The sequence below is a fragment of the Protopterus annectens genome, chromosome 6.part0 (assembly GCF_019279795.1).
Source record: "Protopterus annectens isolate FY-2018-M chromosome 6.part0, PAN1.0, whole genome shotgun sequence".
In the NCBI taxonomy this organism is placed as follows: Eukaryota; Metazoa; Chordata; order Ceratodontiformes; family Protopteridae; genus Protopterus; species Protopterus annectens.
The window spans coordinates 1,614,609,594-1,614,636,107 of NC_056737.1; positions in this window are offsets into that span (position 1 = coordinate 1,614,609,594).

Below are 26,514 nucleotides of genomic sequence, written 5' to 3' on the forward strand. Positions count from 1 at the left end.
CACTGGAGCCACCATGGCTGATGACATCCATCAGAAATGCATACACCCGAACAAGAACTCCATAATGAGGCACACACACAAACACGAATCATAATAAAGTGTGTGTTTGGGATGCTCAAGTCACGATTCTGGTGTCTGGACACATCTGGTGGAGCCTTGCAGTACTCACCAACTACATTTACCCAAATTTTCCATGCATGTGCCATGCTACACAATATGATCCTGTGGAAACAGCTGCAGCAGGAACAGCATGGGGCAGGGCCACACATCCCCCCACCATTGTCATACACCTCTGGGAAAGACATAGCCCAGTAATCTCCATAGCGCATCCTTTAGCTGCATATTGCTGCAGTGTGATAAAGTCATAAGATAGGTGTTCTAACCCCAGACCTGGCAACTGTGTGTGTGTGTGTGTGTGTGTGTGTGTGTGTGTGTGTGTGTGTGTGTGTGTGTGTATATCAGACTGAGTAGAGAGCAATGCCTTTTTAGGCTACTCACACTCCGTACAGTTCATATACTCAACTTTGGCAGGACTGCTGATGTCACTCACCTAGAAATACATCTCTGGGAAAGTCAGAGCCCAGTAATCTCTTTAGCGTGTCCTGTAACTGCATACTGCTGTAGTGTGATAAAGTAGTTAGGTAGGTGTTTTAACCCCAGACCTGACAACTGTGTGTGTTAGTGTGTGAATCTGTGTGTGTGTGTCTGACTGAGTAGAGAGCAATGCTTTTTAGGCTACTCACACTCTGTACAATACATATACTCAACTTTGGCAGGGCTGCTGAAGTCACTCACCTAGAAATACACCTCTGGGAAAGTTGTAACTCAGTAATCTCTGTGGTGTGTCCTGTAACTGCGTACCACTGTAGTGTGATAATGTAGTTATGTAGTTGTTATAACCCCAGACCTGGCAAATGTGTGTGTGTGTGTGTGTGTGTGTGTGTGTGTGTGTGTGTGTGTGTGTGTGTGTGTGTGTGTGTGTGTGTGTGTGTGTGTTTTGAGGCTACTCACACTCTGTACAATACATATACTCAACTTTGGTAGGGCTGCTGAAGTCACTCACCTAGAAATACACCTCTGGGAAAGTTGTAACCCTGTAATCTCTGTGGTGTGCCCTGTAACTGCATACCACTGTAGTGTGATAATGTAGTTAGGCAGTTGTTATAACCCCAGACCTGGCAACTGTGTGTTTGTGTGTGGAGCGTTTTGTGTGTGTGTGCGTGTGTGCGTGTGTGCGTGTGTGTGTGTGTGTGTGTGTGTGTGTGTGTGTGTGTGTGTGTGTGTGTGTGTGTCTGAGTAGAGAGCAATGCTTTTTAGGTTACTCATACTCCATACAATTCATATACCCAACCTCGGCAAGGCTGCTGATGTCACTCGCCTAGACATACACCTCTGGGAAGAGTGTAGCCCAGTAATCTCCGTAGCCCATCCTGTAACCATGTACTGCTGTAGTGTTATTTAGAACCGTGGTACCAGGGTTGGGAGGGTGGCTTAATGGCTAAGGTGTTTGCCTTACAAAAATAAAGTTCAGGGTTTGAGTCTCACAGGGGATAATTGGCTAGGCATAGAATGGCTCGCAAGGGCAGTTAGCTTAGCACTAAACTATGAACCTATGGTAGGGTTCCATCCCCACCCATGGCAGTTCTGTTTGTTTTGTGTGTGTTTCAGTGTGTGTGTATGGAGCAATGCATTATAGGCCACTCACTCGCAGTATATTTCAAATGCCCTACTGTAGCACTCCTGTTGATGCCATCCATTATGAAATACAACTTTGGGGAGACAGCTTTTCTGTAATCCCTGTGGTGCGTCTTATAACAGCCCCATGCTGTAGTGTGATGTAGACCTTGGTCAGGAGTTCTATACTCACACATGTCAGTTGTGGATGTTTTGTGTGTGTCTCACTGTCTGTGTAGGGAGCAATGCGTTTTAGGCTAGTCACTCACTGTACAGTCGAAATGCCCTACTTTGGTAACCCTGCTGATGTCATACATTGTGAAATATACCTTTGGGGAATAGGTACTCCAGTAATGCTCGTGGTGCATACTATAACTGCATAGTGCTGTAGTGTGATAAACTAGTTAGGTAGGGGTTCTACTCCCAGACATAACAGGCATGTGTGTAACATGTACCCTGTGTAGAGGTGGCTGCAAGTGTGTGACACCTGTGGCCAATGTGGAGGGGGTTTTGCTCAGTTCTTTTATGGTGGCCCTACTATATATCACCATGTCAACCATACAGGGATACCAGATGTAAATTAGCTGAGAGGCGGGTGTGCAAAGCCATACCCAGACATGAGACATCAAGGCCAGCCAATTACAGTTAGCAACCCCACTATTACACAGAGCACACAAGCATGCCTAGGCAACAGCCAATATGTGGGTAGTATACTGTATATTTACCACTGATAGTAACTCAGCAGTGGGCTACAGTGGCCATATCACCCTGACCATCTGTCCAATATGCACATACATGTAGACAGTGCACCTCCACCATGTTCCCAAATTGACACCTGCACCACCCGTGGTGCCTTCACATGGGACTCCCAATGGACATACCATGCCTGATAACATGCTCTGTATGGACAGATGACAATGACATCAGGGAATGCTGTTAGCATGCTATCAATGTAGGTGCAGGGTAAACCTGCTGCCTTTTACCAGTTCCTGCCACAGGTGGGCAAGACTGGCACATCCAATGATCTGTGTTCACAACATGGGCTAGACACCCCAGGTACAGTGCCACATGTCACTGTACATCCATGTGGGAGGTGTGCACATCCCAGACACCATCCATGTCATGGAGTAAGGAACATATACATGGAAAGTGATGCACAGCATTGGCCACACACAATAGTCACACAGGCGACTGGATGGGGGATGCAATGCCCAGCTGTGTGGACAGATGCAAAAACCACAGGCCTAAGGCACAATGCAGACCATCATCATGTGGCCTGATGCCAAGGTATACCCATCCCCTACCCTTGTACAACCTGCTAGCACAGTTAACCACCACACACCCGTGCAGACATGCACCCATGCATGTCAGGAATGGCACTCTGTGTGTTGTATGGTGCATCTGACCACATCTACACTCACTACAACCCCTAGGGCATACTGAAGCATGCTGCTTGATGTCTGACACCTCATCATACCCTATGCCCATACAACCTCCATGTGACCCGTGTGGTGAATGTGATACCTGCACATCGATGTGTTGTGGCAATCACATTAGTGATGAGTTGCACTCCTGGCCCTGCCAAGCATGTCAATGTGTGTGTGTCCCTGTGTGAGTGTGCCTGTGTAGACACTGGCAGTGGTTCATGCAGACAGGCACGTGTACGTCACCTACCGTATATTTACCATATCCCAGTTGCAGATGCCACTCATCATCACAAATATGCTCTGAGTGCTCCACAGCAGGTAACCCATGTGGCGCAGCCAGTAAATGCATCAAACTGTGATAACACTACATAGTTGTCGGGGGTTTGATACCCATGTGCTGGTAGGTGTGTGACACTAGCATGCTTTCATTTTCCTCTATCCCCCCTCCCTGACATGTATTTGCCTCTGTCTACCTCCCCCACTCCCTCTCCAGTGGATTTGGAGACCCACACCTGCTATGCTCAGGCAGCAGCATGTATAATGTAAGTGATGTTCATGATCAGCTGATGGCCTCTGCACGAATTGCAGCCCTCCCCTAGCTGATTGCATGTGGAATGGCTGTGGTAACAGACCCATAGCCAATTGTGTGGAAACACGCTCCAATACCTAGGAACACATGGTGGTGTTGGCCCTTTACAGTCACTGGGAGCAGGAACTCGATATGTTGTTTGGCAAACAGCATCTCAGATGGATTGGGGATTTACTGCTAACAACATACACTGTGGAAATAGGGCAACAAACAGGAGGGGAATGTGCCTGACCTGACTACAGACTGTAAGCGCTGCTATACTGCATGTGGAGTACTGTTGGTTTTACAGTGTTTGTCTGGATATGCCTGTCATACATGTTGCAATACCTGCCATGTCGGTCCCATGTATATGAGGGGTCCCCATCCACAGGGTCATCCGCAAACTGAGCAGTGTTGTGCCTTTGGTTTCATGCATTAGCTATGGTGCACCTATCTGTGGAATGCAGAAAGTAGTGTGAGGATAGCAGGGAGTAGATGGTGACAGCCAGGAGAGTTACCAGCATCACATCCCTCACAGGACATATGGTGCAACAAACCCTGTTACAACAGTATATTTATGAGGGTATTACAGTGACATGTCAATATTGGTCCTGTGTTTGTGCCTCCAGCCACAACTCTGTCAAACTTTGTACATATGTCATGCAGTAGGGGGTGCATATGTTCTGTACTCCATAGTCATTGACAGCATAGCTGATAACAAGCCAGTGAGATATCAGACTGCAACACATGTTATGTATAGTAGGGGTTATAATTGAGGACATAGCCTGGCCATTATGTGGTTGTGTGTACAGTACTGAGGTATGTGTAAGTCTGGTAACTGTAGACAGTGTGTGTATAGTGAATATGTACCTTGGCCTGTGTAGAGACTGTTTGTAGGTGTGAATACACACATATCCCATACCACAGACAGGAATTAGACCACACTGTCTAGTGGCCCAGTATATGTAGGGGTGTTGTGTGAGTGGCTCATATGAGGATGGTGTAGGTCAGATAGTCCATATACTGTAACAGTACGCTAGCTTACCATATGTGGCTGTAGCTGTGTTCACATTGGTTGTGGTTATGCACTTTCACACAGGTGTCTGTTACTCTGTGATGTGGCATGCCTGTAGAGCCTGCTATCTATGCAGGTACACATGTATTCCCATATGGGAGATGTAGCCCAGTGTTGAGTCAGTCTGCCTGTAGCTAGCACTGTGCATTGTTACATGCCTAGCACATTACTGTACTTATCCAGTGAGATGACATGTCCAGATACTTGCCAGATGTACTTCTGCCAGGCCACCATGACAGTCATGTATGTCAGACAAAGCAGTGGGATGCTGTTCAGATATATGTCACTAACTAGTGGGTAGTATGCACCTCTGTACCAGTGGTTATTATGTGTCAGGACAGACAGGGGTGTATGAATGTATAACCTATGGGGGCAAATGTGTGCCAGTATTTATGTGTGATACCCATCTACATGGCTGTTAACATCCACACTGACAGGCCTGGTCCACATGTCTTGCATGAAGGGGTTCTGTGTATACCCCTGGATTAACATGTGTGTGTCAGACTATCCACATATATTGGGCGTATCGCAGCTGTAGTCCACAGGGGTGTTACTGCCCTAGCAATGGTACTGTACTATGATCACCTTAGGGTGTCTGTCAGTAGCCAATGGTGCACATGTCCACAGCAGATGTGGCCTCCCACACACACCATGTTTGTGGAGACACTCCCTATTACAGTAGCAATAGTCTACAAATATACCTGCAATACATATATGACATCTCCTTGCACTGAAAGGTTGGGACTATTGGGGCTGAGGTAGGGGTCCTCTGCATGTGCAGGACATATGGCAAACATATATGTACATATCATTATACATATATCCATATAGATATGTACACATTTACATATCTTGCTTACTGTATGACAACGGTTGTACACATATGTGCCTGTGTTCCAGACTCTTCCCTCCACTTACATACCTAGCTTAGCACAGGTGACATGCTGTCAGGGTTTGTTATGTATTGGGCTGTGTCTATGTCATGCTGTCATTCCTGCCATTCCTCTACTGCTGTCATGTCCCCACACACATACTGGGGGGTTGGGGCCATATATGTGTGGGCTCCACCTACACAATACATGTGCACCCTAATGTACTACAGAGGGCAGTGTACGTAATCATGGTATATGGCCCAGTAGTAGTGAGTGTAGGGGGGTGCACCATGACCAACCTAGACTGTAATAACATGTGTGGGTATCTGGGGTAAGCTGCCTTAAGGTATCTGGATGTACATTAACATACAGTCCACCTCTGGGTAAATGCAGGCCTACTGCCTCCTGCCATACGGACTGTTCTGTTTATCTGTGTGATTGTGATGGTGTCAGTTATGCCTTGTTATGTAACAGATACATCCCATTGTGTCAACTGGGGTTTGGACCCCCTAGGGATTGTGTACAGAGTGTAGATAGAGGCTGCTGACCTATACATCTGCATTATGTACTGTTGATTGTCTGGTATGCTGTGGGCCATTCTGTCATTACTATTGTACTACTAGAAGGCCTCAGACTGGACAGCAACATGTGTCAACCTTACCAGACTACTGTCTCAGTATAACGGTTTCACAGTTGCATTACACTGTTCATATGGATGTCAGTGTCTAAACGGCTATATGACATGGCATATGCAACTGTCATAGTACACAAATATAGCTGTCACAATCATTTATGGGTACCTTTGTGTGGTGTTATACCCTTTGATATCTCTGTGGGCATGTGTTGCAGGTTATGAATTTCATTCGTATGGGTAGCTCATACAGTCTCCAGTTGGTAAGGTGGTGACTTTAGAAATACTGGCTGCTCAATTTATGTACATGTACTACCTATGTATCGTACTGTACATATCTCTGTGTGTGTATGTGTACTTACATATATATCTATATATGTATATATGTATATATATATATATATATATATATATATATATATATATATATCTATATATATATATATATATATATATATATATATATATATACCTGTATCTGCATATATCTGTCTGTGTATATGTATCCTAGGGATGGCCATGTTGTGTGCGGTCCTAGTTATGGGATCTGCAACACTTGTTACTGTATTACAGGGGGGATGTGCTTGGCTGGGGGGGTATATCTATTTGTAACAGACGTATATTGTGTGGGGCCTCTCAACGTCATTAATGTTGCATGAGGACATATATGCTTTTGTTATATCCCCATTGTTATCACCAGATGTCTGTCTGTATACACCTATTTATGTACATGTATATATCTGCTGACATATACATGACCTGCTGTATATATTTACACATGTAGATGTAGACATATATATCCATAAATGTAGGCATTTGCATGTATATATATTCATATATATTTATATATGTATATATCCCTATAGATATAGATATAGATATAGATATATACATATATCTACATATATCAATATGCTGTACCATTTAGACATTAATATATTTACTCACACACATACATCTATATGTTGCAATACATTCCCTGTACTGTTGAATGACAGGGCTGGATGGTATGTTTGTGGAAACATCAGGGTTATGTACATCTGCCATGGATTAGTGGGAAATCACTTTTTGTATGGTGTGCAGGGTCCTGGGTATGAGCCTTGCAGAGGCGGTTTATTTTCTTGCTGGCCAGAACACTCCCGCTTACCCCCATGCTAACCTCTTTAAAAGGAATGGAAAAAAGGGTTGCTAGGAAAGTGGTGAAAAAGGGGCACAAAGAGGGTAAGACAGTAGGGGAAATAGCTAGGCATGTGCAGGAACGGTGTAGAAAAGGTCCATAGCTGCCCATTTCTGTATAAATACTGCTATTGGAGGTAGATGTTGACCCTCAAATCCCTGGGAGAGGGGTGAGGACAACATAAATGCATTGTGATGCCAATTAGACCAGATTACATGTGTCCAGTGGACACGTGTGCAGAATGGACAGCTATGTATGGAGCGCAATTGTCTCGTTGGAACATTTTGCCCTTCCATTATCTTTTCAGGTGGGAGTGGGATGTTGGGGAGGGGCTGTAGGTATATTTGGGGAGGGAGGATGGGAAGGCTACCAGACATGACACTCAAGATGCATATAGGGGCGGTATATGACACATGTGGGGGGTGAACACCTTGATGGGGAGGGGTGTTGGGATATTAGAAGCCCACAATCCCCCTAGTAGTAACAGTGGGACTGAGGTTACCACCCTTGGGTGGTCACCATGGTGTCGCCATAGTTCCATACTCTTGTGAAATATGACTACAGACCATCCTCCTGCTGACACATGCACACCTGCAACACAAATGGATAACATTATGAAGATAACAATCACTGTTACTGACAGCTGAAATGCATCATAGCTGCATGGCTACACTACCTGACATGTATGCATTACCCCTGACAGCATCTCACACTGCAGTACATTACAGCACTCTATAACAGTCACCGTGTCCATCAGAACCATATTATGCTGTCCTAGCATCGATGTTACGGATGACAGGGAAGTGGCACAGGTATCATCATATGCACAGGGTGTGTTGCTGGTTTGCCAGAGGCCGAGGGTGGTCCATACATGTGTCACCATGATTGTGGGTGAGGGGTTTCGTTCAATGATTGGGGTATGGTGGTGTGGTGTGTGTCAGTATGGGGTCGCCCTATGTGTGGTTGCATAGTGTGTGGGTATGCATGCACACAGTCCTGCCATGTGGCCACCCTATACAGGTGTTGTTTGACAGCTGCAGACCATACCTGGCAGGGTGTGCAGTTCAGTGCCTCCAGCCACAGACACACTGACTATGCCTGCCAGGGGTTGCATGGGCACGCACAGGTACAGACCTTGAGTTGCTACTCTCCCCTGATGATGACAGGTGTCTGCTGAAACCATGTCCCACCTGGGACTGGCCAGGGCCACATGCACGTGGCCTGCTGTGGTGCAGAGTGGACAGCACCCCCAGTGGTGTGCTGGGGCTGGTACTGCCACTATGGGAGCAGCTTGGTGTCATGGCACATCCACGTTGACCACTAGCTGCTGGTGTTTCTGGCCTATGTCCACGCAGACATCGCAGCACTCCCACCACATGTTCAAGCAAAGACATTCCATGGTCGAAGAGGCCCACCATCTCACCCCACTGTCTATCCATGACCTCGGTATGTTCACAGTGGGCAGCAGCAATGTCATGGAGGTTGCCACGTGCAGATGAGAAAGCAGCCCTCTGCAGCTTCAGGCCCTGTCTGGTGTGCATGTCCATATGTGCCTGTGCCTCCATTACAGCCTGAAACATGCTCTTGGTGGTACCAGTTGTGGCACCTCTGCTAGGGGCATGATGACCAGCGGCACTACCAAGAGCACCACTGTACATCTGCCAATGTGGTGGCCTGCCGATCATCCAGCTATGCCGACTGTGACCTGACACAGTTGGCATGGACACCACACCTTTCTGGTCACTGGCACCAACCACCAACTGTCCCTCTGCTATGGCCACGTGTGATGGGGTTTGTACAGGCACTGTAACTGTGTGCAGGCTTGGGGTGGCTAGGAGGGTGTTGACACATGTAGGCACAGTGTCAGCCTCTGACAACCCCACCTGTGCCTCACAAGTACCATCATCATTGGTGTCTGTATGGACACCTACCTCATTTTGCATGCAGAAGGGAACTTGACCCCACCTCGTCACCTGTGGGGGAAGCAAACACATACGTTAAGATCTGTACAACATTGCATAACAATATGCACACTTATACACACACGTCACACACACACAGTCACACACACCCACACACACACACACACACACACACACACACACACACACACACACACACACACACACAGTCACAGACCCAGACAGACACACAGGCACAGACACACACACACACATACACCCACAAACACTTACAGTCCACCTTACTACCTCCCTTACCCTGGGTTTACAGAAAGTCCCACATTCATTTACAGATGTTCCCTATTCTGCATGGCACTTGTTAACATACACTCATTAATACTACCCATTAACATATCAGACCTCTCCATGCCTACACGTGTGATCACAACACATGATCTGTTACTCCATCACCTCCCTGACTTTGGTGGAGTAGGTAGTACATGGCCTCACTGCTGTCATCCAGTAATACCCTGTGTATGTCCAGTGATGGTGTACATGGCCCCTAAATGGTTGGGGATTCTACATTCACTACACATGTCACACACCACAGCCTCATACTACAGTCTTGATCAGTCCATGCCACATCTGCTGCACAATCAACCCATCATGCGGACAACAGTAATACCTGGATATACTCACTGATGTGGTCTGGTAATTCTCCATTGCATTAGTAGTGCTGCATACGTGGGTAGCCAATTATCCATCTGCTGCTGGCATTATGATGTGTATACCTGGTATGTACTTTCCATCCCAATGCATGTTCTGTGCTACAGACCTTGTTATGCTATCAGCTGTCCTGTGGTCACATATCAGACAGGCTGTCCTGGTGTCTCATGTTTCACTACATCTACAGCACAATCCCAAGGAGAAGTACTGCCATGTGATCGATCCCACTATTGCCTGTGCATACATGGACACTCGCACAAGCAGACACACATTTACACACACATCAGATATGCATAGACCACACTCCACCAGATTGCACTCACACACACATTCAACACCCCCCCACACACACACCTACGTGTGGGGTTGCACACCTTTTGTACACACAGTCCTCCCATTACCCTTCTGTCAGTATGCATTACATCTGATGATCATCAAAATGCAATGCAACAAAAGTGAACTCATCACAGTGGCAGTATACATGTGTGTGATGCATGGGCTGTGTTGGTAGATGATGGCCCTTCCCCTTGTTAACACTGCACCCATGTACAAAGTGTTACTGTCGACCTTTTCTGCACCCTGCCTTATACTGTGCACCATACCATACAGGGGTACAAGCCATTGCTGCTTATGTAGTACTGTGTGTATGTCAGCTCCAATGCTCACAAACCCTGTGTGTTGATATGTGAATGGATATATTTTGTGAATGGCTGATATCTGCTTTACAGATCATAACATCAGCAGTGCATGTATGACCAGTACAGGACTATTACACTAACACCCACCAGACCTTACCATGGCTTTGGGGGGGGGGTACCCTACACATGTCCCAGGACTCTGCATGGTTGCAAGGTCTACTCATGTGCACATCCCTTGGAGTGCACACAAACTGCTGTCACTATTGCTGTGGGGTCAGGGTTATGTCTGCCACAGTTATATAACCTGATTGTGTGCAGTTGCAGCCATGAGGGTGTTGTTTCACACATGTCCCTACTGTAGACCGTGTGCCCTGCCATACTCCCCATCCCTGTGGAGACATTGCACAATGACAGGATGTTAGGTATCTTGCATGTGTCTCTTGTACCCTTCCAATACCCTAGCATGGTCACTACTGTGACGCAGTGCATTTCACAACAAAAAAAGTGAACATGTACAGCATGCAGTATGGGTAGGTGTGTTTGTTGTGTGCATGGAATATCCCATAGCCATTACATGCACAGTGTCTTGTCATGCATGAACATGAACCATAATCACCGGCTACAGGCTGCTGCTGTGGTGGTATCATGGAGGGACCTACATAAGAGTATGAAAATGTTGTTGTCAGTGGCCACAACTGTGGCATTCATAAAGTGTGAGTGCATCATTATGCTACATCTTCAGTAGGGGTCCACAATACTACAGCTTATGCACGTCTGTTTATTACTACTACACAGCAACAGACTATGTATATGACATCTCAGATTTGCATAATGTACCTGTACAGATGCAGATGCATACACATGAATGGTGTACTGATGTGCCCTGGGACCTTACCTGCATGCTCTTTAGGCAGTGTGTCAGTGGCACCCACCTCCACAATGGGCCCTGCCAGTTGTTGGTGCAGCAGGTGGGCAGGTGCCACAAGGCTCCTGAGTAGCTCCTCCACATGGGTGAGGAGTGGATGGATGGCTTCCTCCCCCCCTGTTGTGAGGTGGTCTCCCCATACAGCAGCAGCATGCTGACTTACATGGCGAAGCAGGTCGCTGTAATGATGCTGGACCTGCTCATAGCTGTGGTTATGCAGTCCGACATGCTTGACCCTGTGGACTAGTTCGTTCCACAGGGTGGTCCTCTCCTGCTGGTCTTGGGCTGTCTATCTGAACAGCTGTTCATAGTGCTGCACCAAATGTGATACTATAACCTCTGTCTCTGCAGCAGTGTAGGCCGGAAGATGGATATGGGGCATCCTCCCTGGAAGACATAAAGATGGAAACAGGTCAGTGCAACCATACAGCAGGGTTACCATAGTTCTTAATACACATCTGTCCCCCCCCACCATATCAGCTACAACAAACCGTTCACAGAATGCAATTGGTATATTGGCTGCTTACCTACCATTGTGACATATGTTGTATTGTACCATGCTTTGTGCTATGTGTTTGTACCATGCTCTGTGCTATGTGTTTGTAGCTATGCTCCCTGTGGGGGCACTATCTTTGCTGGCCTGGTACAGACTATTTCACCTGCATGCCATTGTCAGTGCCACTATATATATATATATATATATATATATATATATATATATATATATATATATATATAGATATGTATACGTATATGTGTAGACATATGTAGTGGGTGTTTATATACCTGCATCTATATGACTGTTTGTATATCTGTAGACATACCTGTCTAATTATATATCACACAGATAATTATCTCTGTGTAGGGTACATACAGGCATCTGGTCCACATTCTGTAACTGTCTTTCATTCACAGCTGCACTGTTCTGCCTTACTGCAACACAGCCAGGTGTCACATATGAACATAGACTAACATTAGGGTAGCATATATGGTGAGAGATTACTGGTAAACCTATTATACACCTATGGCATTTGTGCATGCTGCATTAGACATTAACATGACTATCCTGTGTGTGGTGTGCTCTAACACCCATGTGTCTATCATGACAGCAGTACTTCCACCACCAGCTATTGCCCACAATAACATACCAAACACATATTATGGCTTAATTCTTTGTCATTCCTTGCTGATCTGAAACAGTTGGTGGGTATGTCCCACTGCCTACAGGGACAGACAGTATTGTCCAGAGCAGTTGTTCAGCAGAACGTCATTTCAAGGACAACTACAGATGGCACATATCCACATTCCACATCATATTTCCTATTATTCTATACCACATACTACTTTCAATTACATACATATATGTTTTACATACCTGTCATTTTTTTCCTGACAGCTGTGACTGCCTGTTGTTTACAGTTTACATTATTTACTTATTTTCGCTGTCTGTCTCTGTCTCTGTCTCTGTCTCTGTCTCTGTCTCTCTCTCTCTCTCTCCCCACTAGAGTGATTGAGCTGGTTTGAATGGATTGCAGCATGGCTTTTGTAAGTGATTCACATGATCAGGTGATGGGCTCTGCACCAATCAGTGTGCAACAGTTGCTAATTGCATGCAGCCTGCTGTGTAGTACTTCAGATAACCACTGTCATGCCAACCCAGTACTATAAAATACTGACTCATGTGGGCGTTGTCCCTTAACCTTTCTAGTATGGAAGAGAACCTTCCTGTATGTGAGCAGCAGTGTTACAGACAGCAGTTTGCAATACCTCTTAGAGCATGGATTGCAGAGGCCAATTACACATTCCTATGGGGTTCCAGACCTACAGACACAGTGAGTAGTGTTCATATGTGCATTGTATATTGCTGGTCTTGCAGTGTTTGTGTGTACAAGTCTGTCTGCATAGCTCTCAACTGTGGGCCTATCCACATGATGGCCAGTGGATTCTGTGGTTGGTTTGGTCTGTGCACTACACTGGTCTTGCCCTACATATATCACTTGCAGTCTGTCTGTTGCATGCTATCAGTACATAGCTACATCCATTTGTGTTTCTGATGTCATATTCCTGCATAAGAGTATGTTGCAACAAATCCTGTAACACCAGCAATATCCAGGATGTGTAACAGCAATATTGCAAGTATGGCCCTTTGTGCCTGCCTCTGGCCTCCACATATATGGCAGTCTTTGTCCTGCTGTGATACAGTTAGGGGTTGTTGGGTAATGGCCTGTCATTATATACTGCTAGCATTCCTGCTGTCATATCGTGGACTCCCACAAAATATGTTGGTCAGGGTCCATACATGTGATCAATACACTGACATTACTATATCTATTACATTCCCCCCTAGGGCTTGACTACAGGGTGTAATTGGAGGCTTCTGAAATACATCAGTAATTGCTAATTGTTACCTATCTTGAAGGCAAATCCTTTCTCTTCTATTGTACTAATTAAAGGACTTGGCCTGGACAGCATAGTATGTTATATATCCAGATTAAACAATAAAAATAAAGTGCAAGCCACACAGGAATAAATGCTCCTAAATCAACTGCAGTTAAAGAAGTAAAGAAGTAAATGATGGTACTTAGGAGTAACCCAGCATATAAGACAGTCTTCAGCATCAATATAGTCCCAATAGGAAAACAAAAGTCCTTTAACCAAAGGTCTGAGGAGGCCTTCTGACAAAAGGGCTTACCTTTTTATGTGCCTAAATAAATATATCTGGTTTTATTTATGGTGGATTATTTCTTGGATGATTCAATAACACAGACTTTTGTTTTCCTATTGGGACTATATTGATGCTGAAGACCGTCTTATATGCTGGGTTTGCTCCTAAGTACCATCATTTACTTCTTTACTATATATCCAGATTGCTTACATCTACTGTTTTGTGTGGGCCTTGCATTCATCACTGATTATATATGTCAGACTTCATGCGCTGTAAGTAATGGCATACATTATTGTATAGTACACAAATAAAGGCTTTCTGTGTATGCACACCTGTGTGTCATGTCGTGTCCTTTGAACTGTGAGTGGGTATATGTTTAATGTAAGTATTCTCATTTGTGGGACTGGTTGCCACACTGCACATTTCACAGGTACCAGTTACAGGGTTTGTGGGTGAGGGATATACTTTGCACCCAGTACTTCCACACTACTGCTACATATGTATGGCTACTAATACCTTTTGTCTGTGTATATGTGTATGTACATCTATATATATATATATATATATATATATATATATATATATATATATATATATATATGTATATATATATATATATATATATATATATATATGTATATATATATATATATATATATATATATATATATATATATATGTATATACCTGAACATATTTGTCAATGTATAGATGTGTGTGCATATCTAAACCACTGTGATGTGTACCCCTCCACATTGTACATTCCCTACATTAGAATTACTTTTCTGCATGTTATGTTACCGATATCGCCCTGACATTTACAGGTGAATTGGCTTACTGTGAAAGCATTGTGGCTATGTCGTGGAGGGTCCTGTAGCCAAAATATGCATGTGATGGGTATTGGATTGCACAGCATATCCATTAGGGCTGTGGGGGGTAACATAGCACTAATTACCAGGTATACCTCATTTGAGCCCCCACCCCCATTAACAGTGCATTTGGTCTGTTATGTTGTAGTGAGTGGTTCAGGTGTTTGTTCCCATGTACTAATGCTATACATAGCTCTATCTGTATCTATATTTATATACATCTATAGAAATCTTTATATGTATATATAGGTATATCTATATATATATATATATATATACATACATATATATATATTTATATATATATATATATATATATATATATATATATATATATATATATATATATATATATATATATATACACATACATATCGCTGTCTAACTGTCTACATTTCCAGATATATGTCTGTCCATGTGTCCATGCATGTTCGGATCATATTTTTGGCCTGTACCTCATTCTGTTGGCAATTGACATGGATGATCATAGGACTGTAGTCAGTAACTCATGCCATCACTTTTGTGTTTCAGACTTCATCTCCTTCAAGATATGTGTTCTAATACATATCACTTTGTGACTAGCAACATTTTAAGTGTCTTAGAGCAGTATGTCCCTACTTGTACCCACATTTTGGCACACTTTGTCCAGAATTATTGCATTAAGTGTTGTGTGGTATGATATTATTACATTCCCTGTACTGTTGACTGCTTGCGCTGGATGATATGTTTGTGAGAACATCAGATTATGTATATCTGCCATGGTTTAGTGGTAGATCACTTTGAGTGCAGAGTCCTGGGTTCGAGCCTTGGAGAGGCATTACAATTTGTTGCTGGGCAGGACAAGAGACGTTGGCTACAGAGGGATTAAGGCACTTTTATGCAGTTGTCAGTATGTTTGCATGGGTTTGCATGATGGTAAGCACTGCTAACCTCTGCTTATGGTTTCATACAGTCAGTTAGCTTCTGATTTCTCAACCTGTGTTAGAACAGCTTACCCCTACGCAAGCCCACACAAACACACTTACTGCTGCTTACAAGTCCTGACTGCTGCTTACCCCCGCGATAATTTATTTGAAATAAAAATAAAAAGGGTTGAGAGGAAAGTGGTGACAAATGGGGCACAAAGAGGGAAATACAGTAGGGAAAATAGCTAGGCATGTGCAGGAATGGTGTGGGAAAGGTCCATAGCTGCCCATTTTTTCTACAGCAACAGCTGTGCATATACTCTATATTTTCAGGCACATTTGGACCATCAAACCCCTGGGGGAGGGCAGAGGACAGCATATATTCATTGTGATCCAAATAGACCAGATTACATGTGTGCAGTGGACATGTGCAAAATTGACAGCTATGTTTGGGTCGTGATTTTGTTGTGGGAACAGATTGCCCTTTTTTTATTTTTCAGGTGAGAGTGGGATGTTGGGGAGGAGTAGTAGGTATATTTGGGGAGGGAGGGTGGGTAGGTTAACAGACAAGACACACAAGATGCATACAGGTCTGGTATATGACACATGTGGGGTGTAAACAACTTGTACGGGGAGAGGTGTGTGGAAGTTGCAAGCCCATGAGCCCCCAACTAGAAACAGTGGGACTGAGGTCCCTACCCATGGCCAGTCACCACTGCACCTTCACGGCCCTGAAGGTGGCTGTGCTGGGGACTGTGTAGGAGGGGCAGGTTCACCCTCTAATAACACCACTCAGTCTTCAAGCTGGCATAGCCGCTCTTGATACTCCAGATCAAGCTCCTTATGCATCATGGCCCAGACCTGTTGATGGATGACAGGTTCCCCTCTGTACCCACTCTGAGGTAGGGGTGAGACCCATCCCCTGCAGCAGTTCCTCCCAAAGGTAGCACAGTGCAAACAGAGGTGGTGGTCCCAGGCTGGGCCCCAGATGTGTCCTGATGCCCGGTGCCATGGCCAGATAGGTCCACTGGGACCGGCCTTCCAATATGAGCTGTGTTGTCACCAGTTTATGGCAGATATGGTTTAGTAACAGTCAACAGCAGTCAGGATTAGTTATAACAGCATACATAGGTATCCCCATTATCCCGACACACCGGATTTAACACAGTTGCAGAGCAAGCAGAACAAATATGTGGAACAACAGTGGCCATTACAAGATAATGCAGGTGTCATTGATGGCAACAGGCCACCAATATGGGTGTATTATAACATTGCACATACATAGAAACAAATTTGAATATGTCTGACCCATTTGGACATATGTCCCAACAAATGTTTGGAGTGGTCTAGCTGGAGGGGGGGGGGGGGTTGATGCCACTTGTTACATGTTTGTTAATTGGACCCCTCACCCCCATTTGCACGGCCTGTGAACATATGCAATTCGTAACTGCTGTATCATATCCTAGCTATATATATATATATATATATATATATATATATATATATATATATATATATATATATATATATATATATATGTGTGTGTGTGTGTGTGTGTGTGTGTGTGTGTGTGTATACACACACACACACACACACACATATATATATATATATATATATATATATATATATATATATATATATATATTGCTGTGTATATATATATATATATATATATATATATATATATATATATATATCTGACAACATATGGATGTATGGGTGTCTGCATGTGTATATATCTATTTGTGGGAATTTATATGTATTCTGTCTCTGTATGTATACATTTGTACTGCTGAGAGTGAGAGGTATATCTCCATGTAGCTATGGGTTGATATAAACACACATACCTCTACATATTTATATCTGCATCTGGTTATTCCATTCTTTGCCATGTAAAATAGTCTGTGCTGCAGTTGGACTCGTAGCGGGTGTGGCTGCTCATTGGGTGGTGCCTCTGCCCAATGAACACTATTGCTTACATCTCTGGAGCTGTCCATATAGCCCCACTCCAGCAAACACCTGCATGCCTACACCCATAATTAACTACTCATAGTTCCCCCACCTGCACCTCCTCTAGCAAACATCCTTACTCTGGGTGCAGAGCGGGTCTAAACACACCACTACACACTGCCTACTCTCCACTTCACAGTACCCATCTCTTACGTTGTCTCGGCCCATGGGTCATCAGGCTTTCCCACCCTTGTATTCCGGGTATGTACACACCCTGCCTTGATAGGTCATCACACAGGCTTCCTCCTATAACATGTCAATTTTTGGGGTGTCCCACAAGGGGCGCTTCTGTCTCTGTTCCAAGATTAGCCTTCACCTGTCCACTGTGTCCCCCCCTGTTGTATCCTGCCTGTAGTCTGGGGAGCAGTGGATTGTTTATATTGTTTGTGGGTTTGTTTGTATGTTTCCTCTGTCCGGCTGGGGGGGTGTTCATGCCACGTGTTACACGTTTCTTGCTTGGGCCCCTCACCTCCATTGGCATGGCCTGTGAACATATGTCATTCTTCGGTGCTGTATCTTATCATAGATATATCTCTGTGTATATCTAGACACACACACACACACACACACACACACACACACATATATATATATATATATATATATATATATATATATATATATACATATTGCTGTATATATATCTAATGGCATGTGGATGTATGGGTGTCTGCATATGTATATCTGTATTTGTGGGTATTTATTTATATGTCTATCTATGTATGTATGCATTTGTACTACAGAGACGGGTGGTATATATCTATATAGTTATGGGTATTCATACAAACACATATACCTCTAATTCTTTAGCTACATGTCCAGTAATGTTGACTGGTATTGCTGGGTACTGTGTTTTGTGTGGATACCGGCCAACTTGTTTGCCACGTATGCTTTGCGATACCTATGACTGACTCCATTAATGTACGCAGACCCACAGGTGACACTGGCTGTTTGATACTGTATGCTTAAGGCACTTTCAAGTGGTTCTGAGTGAGTTTGCGCAGAGGTTAGCACTGCTGACTTCTGGTCACAGTGTGTTACATGCTGTTAGAGTCTCCTTTACTTGATCTGTATCGGCGGTGCTTCACCCCACCCATATGCACTTGCACACACTTACTGTTGCTTACATTTGCTTACTTCTACTTATCTGTGCTTACACCTGCTTATTGTTGACTTATTCATTCTAGTACTGACTCTTCACACCTGCATTTCATGCAGTACTCCAGTTCACATTTAATTATTTGGTAGGTTCTACAGCAATAAAATGTACGTAATTGTCCATTTACAGATTACATTTGGAAAATGGTATGTGCTGCAGTGGGACTCGAGCTGGGAATGCCTCCTCCTTAGGTGGATGCTCTGACCACAACACTATTGCTGTGCTGCTTCATTTGCTATACCTTCCTTGTTATCCTCTTCAGCCTTTCATGCTGCTTTACCCATAGCTATGTGATGGGCAGACCCGTGCACCTATGGTTAGCTGTACTCGAAGTTTTAAAAACATTACAACAAGGATTTCTTCATGTGTTTTTCAGTGTACTGTTGCTGTTGAACACATGGGGACGGTTGGTGGGGATTTGCGGACACTTATGGGCCATCTCGCTCTTTTATGTACACATTCTTCTGTTCTATTTTGCCGGGGTACATTTATTCTGAGAGCTCTGCTCTCAGCCATGCCCCCTGCACTCATCCATGCTCCATGTAGCATTAGATGTTCAGGCAGTGCTCCTTCCTTAATATGCATGGCACGCGGCCATCCTCCTCTTAAACTGGTGCTTCCGTGCAAGACTAGAGTAGTCCTGCATGGAGGATTAGTGAATCCAGGGGAAGGATTCTAATCAAAATCACTATTCTGTCATTATACTCAATGGCAGGCAGAAGACAACATGGCCAGTGAATAGTGGTTGCTAAGGGGGTAGGCTCAGTGTGGGACATGTAACTATGCATTAGCAGGCAATGCTATGCAAATGAGGGGAATGATAGTGAACACCAGATTTCTCCTGCATGCAAGGCAGCTCCCAACAGTGTAAGAGCAAGAATAGCTTGGTGCAAGCCTAGGAGTTAGCTGACATCACAGGGGTGTGTGTCAGGCATACTGTAAGCAGATTGGAGCCCTGTGACTCGGGTTTGCTCCTAGCTTAGCACAGCTAAACAAGGGTGTGTGCCTGAGGCTGCCTAGCACTCTTTACATGGCCTAAGGGGGTGTGCTTGCCATGCACCAGGTTTTAAAGGAAAAAAAAAAGTAAACCAGGAAATAGCAGCTCTGTGCACATTTGAGTACTGTGTTTGCACCGCGCGCACCCAGGCTTAAACAGGAAGGCAATGGGAAGGGAAAACAGCAGTAGGAAGGTAATCTAGGAGAACTAGCATAGCTGGCAGGTGAAATGTATCAGAATCAGCCAATTACACAGGCAGCAGACCTGCCCTGCCCAGAACACTACTATAAACCATGCAAACACCTTTCCCTCTGGTTTTCCCGCACTCTACACAACCGGTGTATACAAGTGGGGAAGTTTTAACAAACAAAACAACAAAATGATAGGGTCTGCAATAGCTATCATACAACAACATGTGGAAGAAGCTGAGGGTGGTGAGGATGTGAATGCTGTCGACCAACCCACAGTGAGGAGACAGAGAACAGAGTACAGATCCAGGGTAACCTAACAGGTGTACATGAGCTGGAGATAGTGGAGCACTATAGGGTGGACAAGGACCTCTTACAGCAAATTGTTGAGCTGTGCCAGCCACACCTGACACACAGAACTAACAGAGGGGAACCCATCCTAGTGGATACCAAGGTATGTGTAGGCCTAAGAATCCTAGCTACAGGTACCTTCCAAAGACCAACTGGGGATATGATGGGGATCTCACAGGCATCAGCATCCAGGGTACTCCACCAGCTCCTGGCTGCCATGTCAGCACATGCCAGTAAGCACGTATATTTCCCCAACACCCATGAGATATTGGCCAGCAATATGCAACTGTTCCACCAAATAGCAGAATACACTGAGGTAGTGGGTGCTATAGACTGCATGCACATATGCATCAAAGCACCACCCGGTGAGTGGGTTAGGGTCTAAATCAATTGCAAGGGCTTCCCTCCACCAACTGCCAGGTCGGCGTGTGATGCCCAGGGCATAATAATGAATGTGCTGGCTGCCATGGAAGCTATCATGATTCCAACATCTGGCATCTGACACAGCCGTACCAAGATTTGCCAATGGGGACATCTCTTACGCTCATCTAGTGGGGGATGCTGGTTACGCACTGGAGCCGTGGCTGATGACACCCATCAGAAATGCACACACACTCAAACAAGAACTCCACAATGAGGCACACGCACAGACCAGAATTAAAATAGAGCATGAGTCTGGGATGCTCAAGTCACGGTTCCCGTGCCTGGATATATCCAGCGTAGCCTTACAGTACTCACCAGCTACATGTACCCAAATTGTCATTGTATGTGCCATGCATACAATATGATCCTGTGGAAACAGCTGCAGCAGGAACAGCATGGGTCAGGGCCATACAGTCCCCCACCATTGCCAAGGCCTGCACAGGTACAGAGTGACTCAGAGGAAGAACCACCTGAGCCTGCCCCAGTAGGCAGAAGGAGGCATGCCCAGTATGCCCTGGCCTTGGCAAAGAGGCAACACATAGCACATACATTGACACAGGAGGGACCCAGGGAATGACACCTCTCTCTGACTCGCACATACAGTAAAATGGATGCCAAACATGACACAACCTGTGCTCAACCATGTGTAAGGATTGTACTATGTGCATGTGACAAAGGCAGACCTGCAGCACCACCCTCAGTACTGAGACACCCACATGGTACGTCACTCAACCTACCAATTGCCGAATGGAGTAGAATGTGTTGTTACCTGTATCTGTGGTATGGATGTAAGCATGCAAGGGAATCGGGTGGCTGAATGGTATTCCAGCAAATAGTAGACACATATAGTGGCACCATGAGATCTGTAACAAATAGTGGTGTCACCATAGTAGCAAATACTACACAGGGCAACAAAACCCACTGTAGAAAATGTGCTGGGACGCATGTGTGTCCATATGACTCGCACATGCCAGCCAGGGAGGTTCACATACCCAACAACAGTCTCAACCAGCAGGACAGGTGTAGACTAACACAAACAAGGGTTGTGCTATGGCCTCTGAATGATGCCTATGGGTAACCATCCCCCCCGGCCTGCAAAAACAGACTACAGCAGGTCAGGCAGTGGGATGTTAGTTCTAAGGGGGTAGGAAGTCAGAAACTAATATGTAGGTCAATCAAAGCTAAGACCTGTAGTACACGGATATACCTCTAGTCAGCATGATAGGTTAGAATACAGAATGAAATGGAGTACCTGACATACCAGTACAGTCATAGCAAATGTGTACAAGTGTCAGGTGTTCCCCCATCCTATGTAGAAATGTAGAAACAGTCAGGTGTGCCCCCCCCAATCCTGTGTAGTAATGTAGTAACAGTCAGGTGTGCCTCCCCCAAGCCTGTGTAGAAATGTAGAAACAGTCAAGTATGCCCCCCAATCCTGATAGAAATGTAGAAATCATCAGGTGTGCCCTCCCCCTCCAATCATGTGCAGAAATGTAGTAACAGTCAGGTGTGCCCCTTCCCAACCACTGTGCAGAAATGTAGAAAGAGACAGGTGTGGCCCCTCCCCCAATCCTGCGTAGAAATGTAGTAACAGTGAGGTGTGCCCCCCTCTGCCAATCCTGAGTAGGATTGTAGAAACAGTAAGGTGTGCTCCCCCGAACCCAACTTAGAAAGGCAGCAACAGTCAGGTGTGCCCCCCAAACTATTTAGAAATGTAGTAATGGTTTGGTGTGCCCCCAATCCGATGTACACATGTTGTAACAGTCAGGTGTATCCCCCACAAGCCTATGTAGAAATGTAATAACATGTATGTGTAAGTATAATAACAGTGGAGCACAGATGCCCAGAGTTGGCCAAGGTAGCAGGATAGGTTGTAGCTCTTGCACAATATGCAGGTATGTGTGTGTTGGGTTGGTGTGTGTTTCATATTATGTGAGAGTGGTCAGTATGTATGCATGTTGAGGTAAGACCTGGTGGCCATTGCCCACTACTGCTGATGACAGGGACAAGTCCTCACAACTGTAGAGCCAAAGACAATTCCCACCAGTATAACACATGCTAGCAGTAAGCCATTGTAAATGTATGGTGGTAATATGTGTCACCATCTGAAAGACTGACATGGCATGGCTGTTGGGCTAGATATACAAGCAGTACACAGGGGAAAGTACCCCAGACATACAGTATATATTGTGTCACTGTGAAATGGAGACACCCTTGGAATTGTACATACAGGTATGCATCACATTATCTGGTCCTGTAGTAGGGGATACTGGTGTTGTCTGCCCAAACATGTGCAGATCACAAAGGAGGAAGGACTGATGAATTGGGAAACAGCTGATGTACCTGCACATGCCAGCATAACTGGAATGCCCCATGCATATATGTGTATCAGATGTAAGTAGTGTCCATAGCACACATGCACCCAACTCATGCAAACACCACCCGCTGATATCTTTCTGGTCGTATCCCTGCTGTGGGGAATGGGTACAATATGACCCCGCCTGTATATGGCAATAGTGCAGGAATGCAGCATGCAATGCAGGTATCCCTAGCCATAGGTTGCACCCTGCCAGCATCCACACCACCTGATCAAGACTGATAGAAGATATTGGCATGAACATCTAGCACACCTACCCTGTCACCCCAGGGGAATATACTGTATGGCAGTCTGAGACTGTAGGGCTGACAGAATACAATGGCCTGCCACACCTGGCCCGCAGCAACACCTAATGGCCCACAGGCTTCTGCCAAAGGCCTGTGTCTCACAGTTACTGCCAATGCATGTTGTGTCATGGACACCCAAATAACAACATAACACATTCCACATAAGCCATATGCAAGGCCAAGTGGAAATGGAAAACCACAGTAACATGTGCACCATGTCCCACTGCATGAACTATGGACCAACACCAACACAAAGCTGTGATGGGGTGCTAACCTTAGGGAAAGTATCAGAGAATGTATGCATAATGTATGGAAGAGGATAGAATAACAGGGGGGGCATGGGCAGCATGGAATGTGCAAGGTCCGAAACAAAGCTGTGTGCACACACTATCCTTGGCTGCAAACACATAAGTGGGTGGCGACATACCTGCCCATACACCACAATAGGGGTAATGTCCTGAATCATGGCCCCTGCATCTGGGTAACCTGTGCAAATCTGTACAGCTATGAGGTATTGACACAGCAAGATAAGGCCTTACTGTCATGATGATGGATGTACATGTATGGGATCCACTGCCAGCACTGTACCAAGGTGCTGAACTGGATACACAGAACCAACAGCAAGTGTCTGCAGCTCCCCCAACTTAGCATGAATATGTAGGCATCTGCCCACAATATTGGAGACACCTGCAGTCACCCTTGCCCCCAAGACATCACTGTGAGCAAGAATGTCCACCTGACAGTACATGAGGAAAGAAAACATCACAGTGTATAACAATACATGTCTGAATATCTCTGCTAACAGCAGTACCATGCAGATGAAGTAGCACAGACATAATCACCTACAGTGCACACTATCCACTGCAGAGTGTGTCCCCATACTGCCAAATGATCGATGGATACCCTGCAGAAACAGTTTGCTACCTGTAGATGTACAATACAAAGGTTTTCACTGGACTAGTGCTCCCCCTCTGTTATTCTATCATCATCCATACATTATTCATACATTCTCCGATACTTTCCCTAAGGTTAGCACCCCATCACAGCTGTGTGTTGGTGTTGGTCCATAGTTCATGCAGTGGGAACAGAGAAGTAAATATTGTGGGAAGAAATATCCAGGGAATTGTTATGGCTAGGCTTGTATAGGCCCTAGGGCTGATAGCCTAGTACCAACCTATGAACCTATGAGTACAAACTACCTGGAATTGATCCACACATTCAATACAGAAGGGCATACTGGGCATGATCACACACTTAGAGAAAGGAAGGCAATGTCAGACAACAACATACTGAAAGGTCATACTGGGCATGCTCACACACTTGAACAAATGAAGCCCATGTCTGCAAACAACAGTGGATCATACATATCTGACAGTTGCAGATGTTAAGGATTCACTCCTCAGTATGCCCCAGTCATGCTTTACACACACATTGGATAGGAATACAGACATATATCCCAGGACAACACACCATAATATGCCAAATGTAGACATACATAGATGTGTGGAAGAGAGTGACTGTGACAAAGAGCCATCCATCATGAGGCCTGTCCCACCCAACACACAGCCAAATGGCTACAACCACATGATGAGTAGATGTCACTCACTGTAGAAATTAGCCACTGGTATCTGTTAGCATTACAGACTATGCAGTGCAAGTGCTAGCTGTACAACATGACTGTACAAGGCAGTAGTCATCTAGCAGCTGTATACACATACCTGCAGAATATAACCATGCGTGTGCCTCCATGTGATGTGTTAACTTCTAGATGAATGGGTTATGGCCCATGCACACACACTGCCCTCCCCATAGCCCAACTATGACGTGTCATCCACTTTGAAATGCAACTTTGGGAATAGAGTAGCCCAGTAATCTCTGTGGCACATCCTAAAACTGCATAATGCTGTAGTGTGATAAGCTACGTAGGTAGGAGTTCTAATCCCAGATATGGCAACTGTTTGTGTGTGTGTCTCTGCCTGTGCAGGAAGCAATGCATTTTTGGTCTAGTCACACTCACTACAATTCAAATGCCCTACTTTGGCAAGGCTGCTGATGTCATTCACTGTGAAATACACCTTTGGGAAAGGTTTAGTCCAATAATCTCTGTGGTGCGTCCTATAACTGTGTAATGCTGTAGTGTGCTAAGTTAGGTAGGAGTTCTCATCCCAGACGTAACTGTGTTTGTGTGTGTTTGTCTTTGTCTGGGGAGGGAGCAATGTTTTTTTAGGCTAATCACACTCACTACAATTCAAATGCCCTACTTTGGCAAGGCTGCTGATGACATACATGTGAAATGCATATTTAGGGAAAGGTGTAGCCCAGAAATCTCCATGGTGCATCCTATAAGTGTGTAATGCTGTAGTGTGCTAAACTAGTTAGGTAGGAGTTCTAATCCCAGATATGGCAACTGTGTGTGTGTCTCCATTTGTGTAGGGGCAATGCTTTTTAGGCCAGTCACACTCACTATAATTCAAATGCCCTACTTTGGCAAGGCTGCTGATGTAATTCACTCTGAAATACACCTTTGGGAAAGGTGCAGCCCAGTAATCTCCATGGTACATCAAATAACTGTGTAATGCTGTAGTGTGATAAACTAGTTAGGTCAGAGTTCTAATCCCAGATATGGCAACTGCTTGTCTTTGTAGGGAGCAATTCTTGTTATGTCA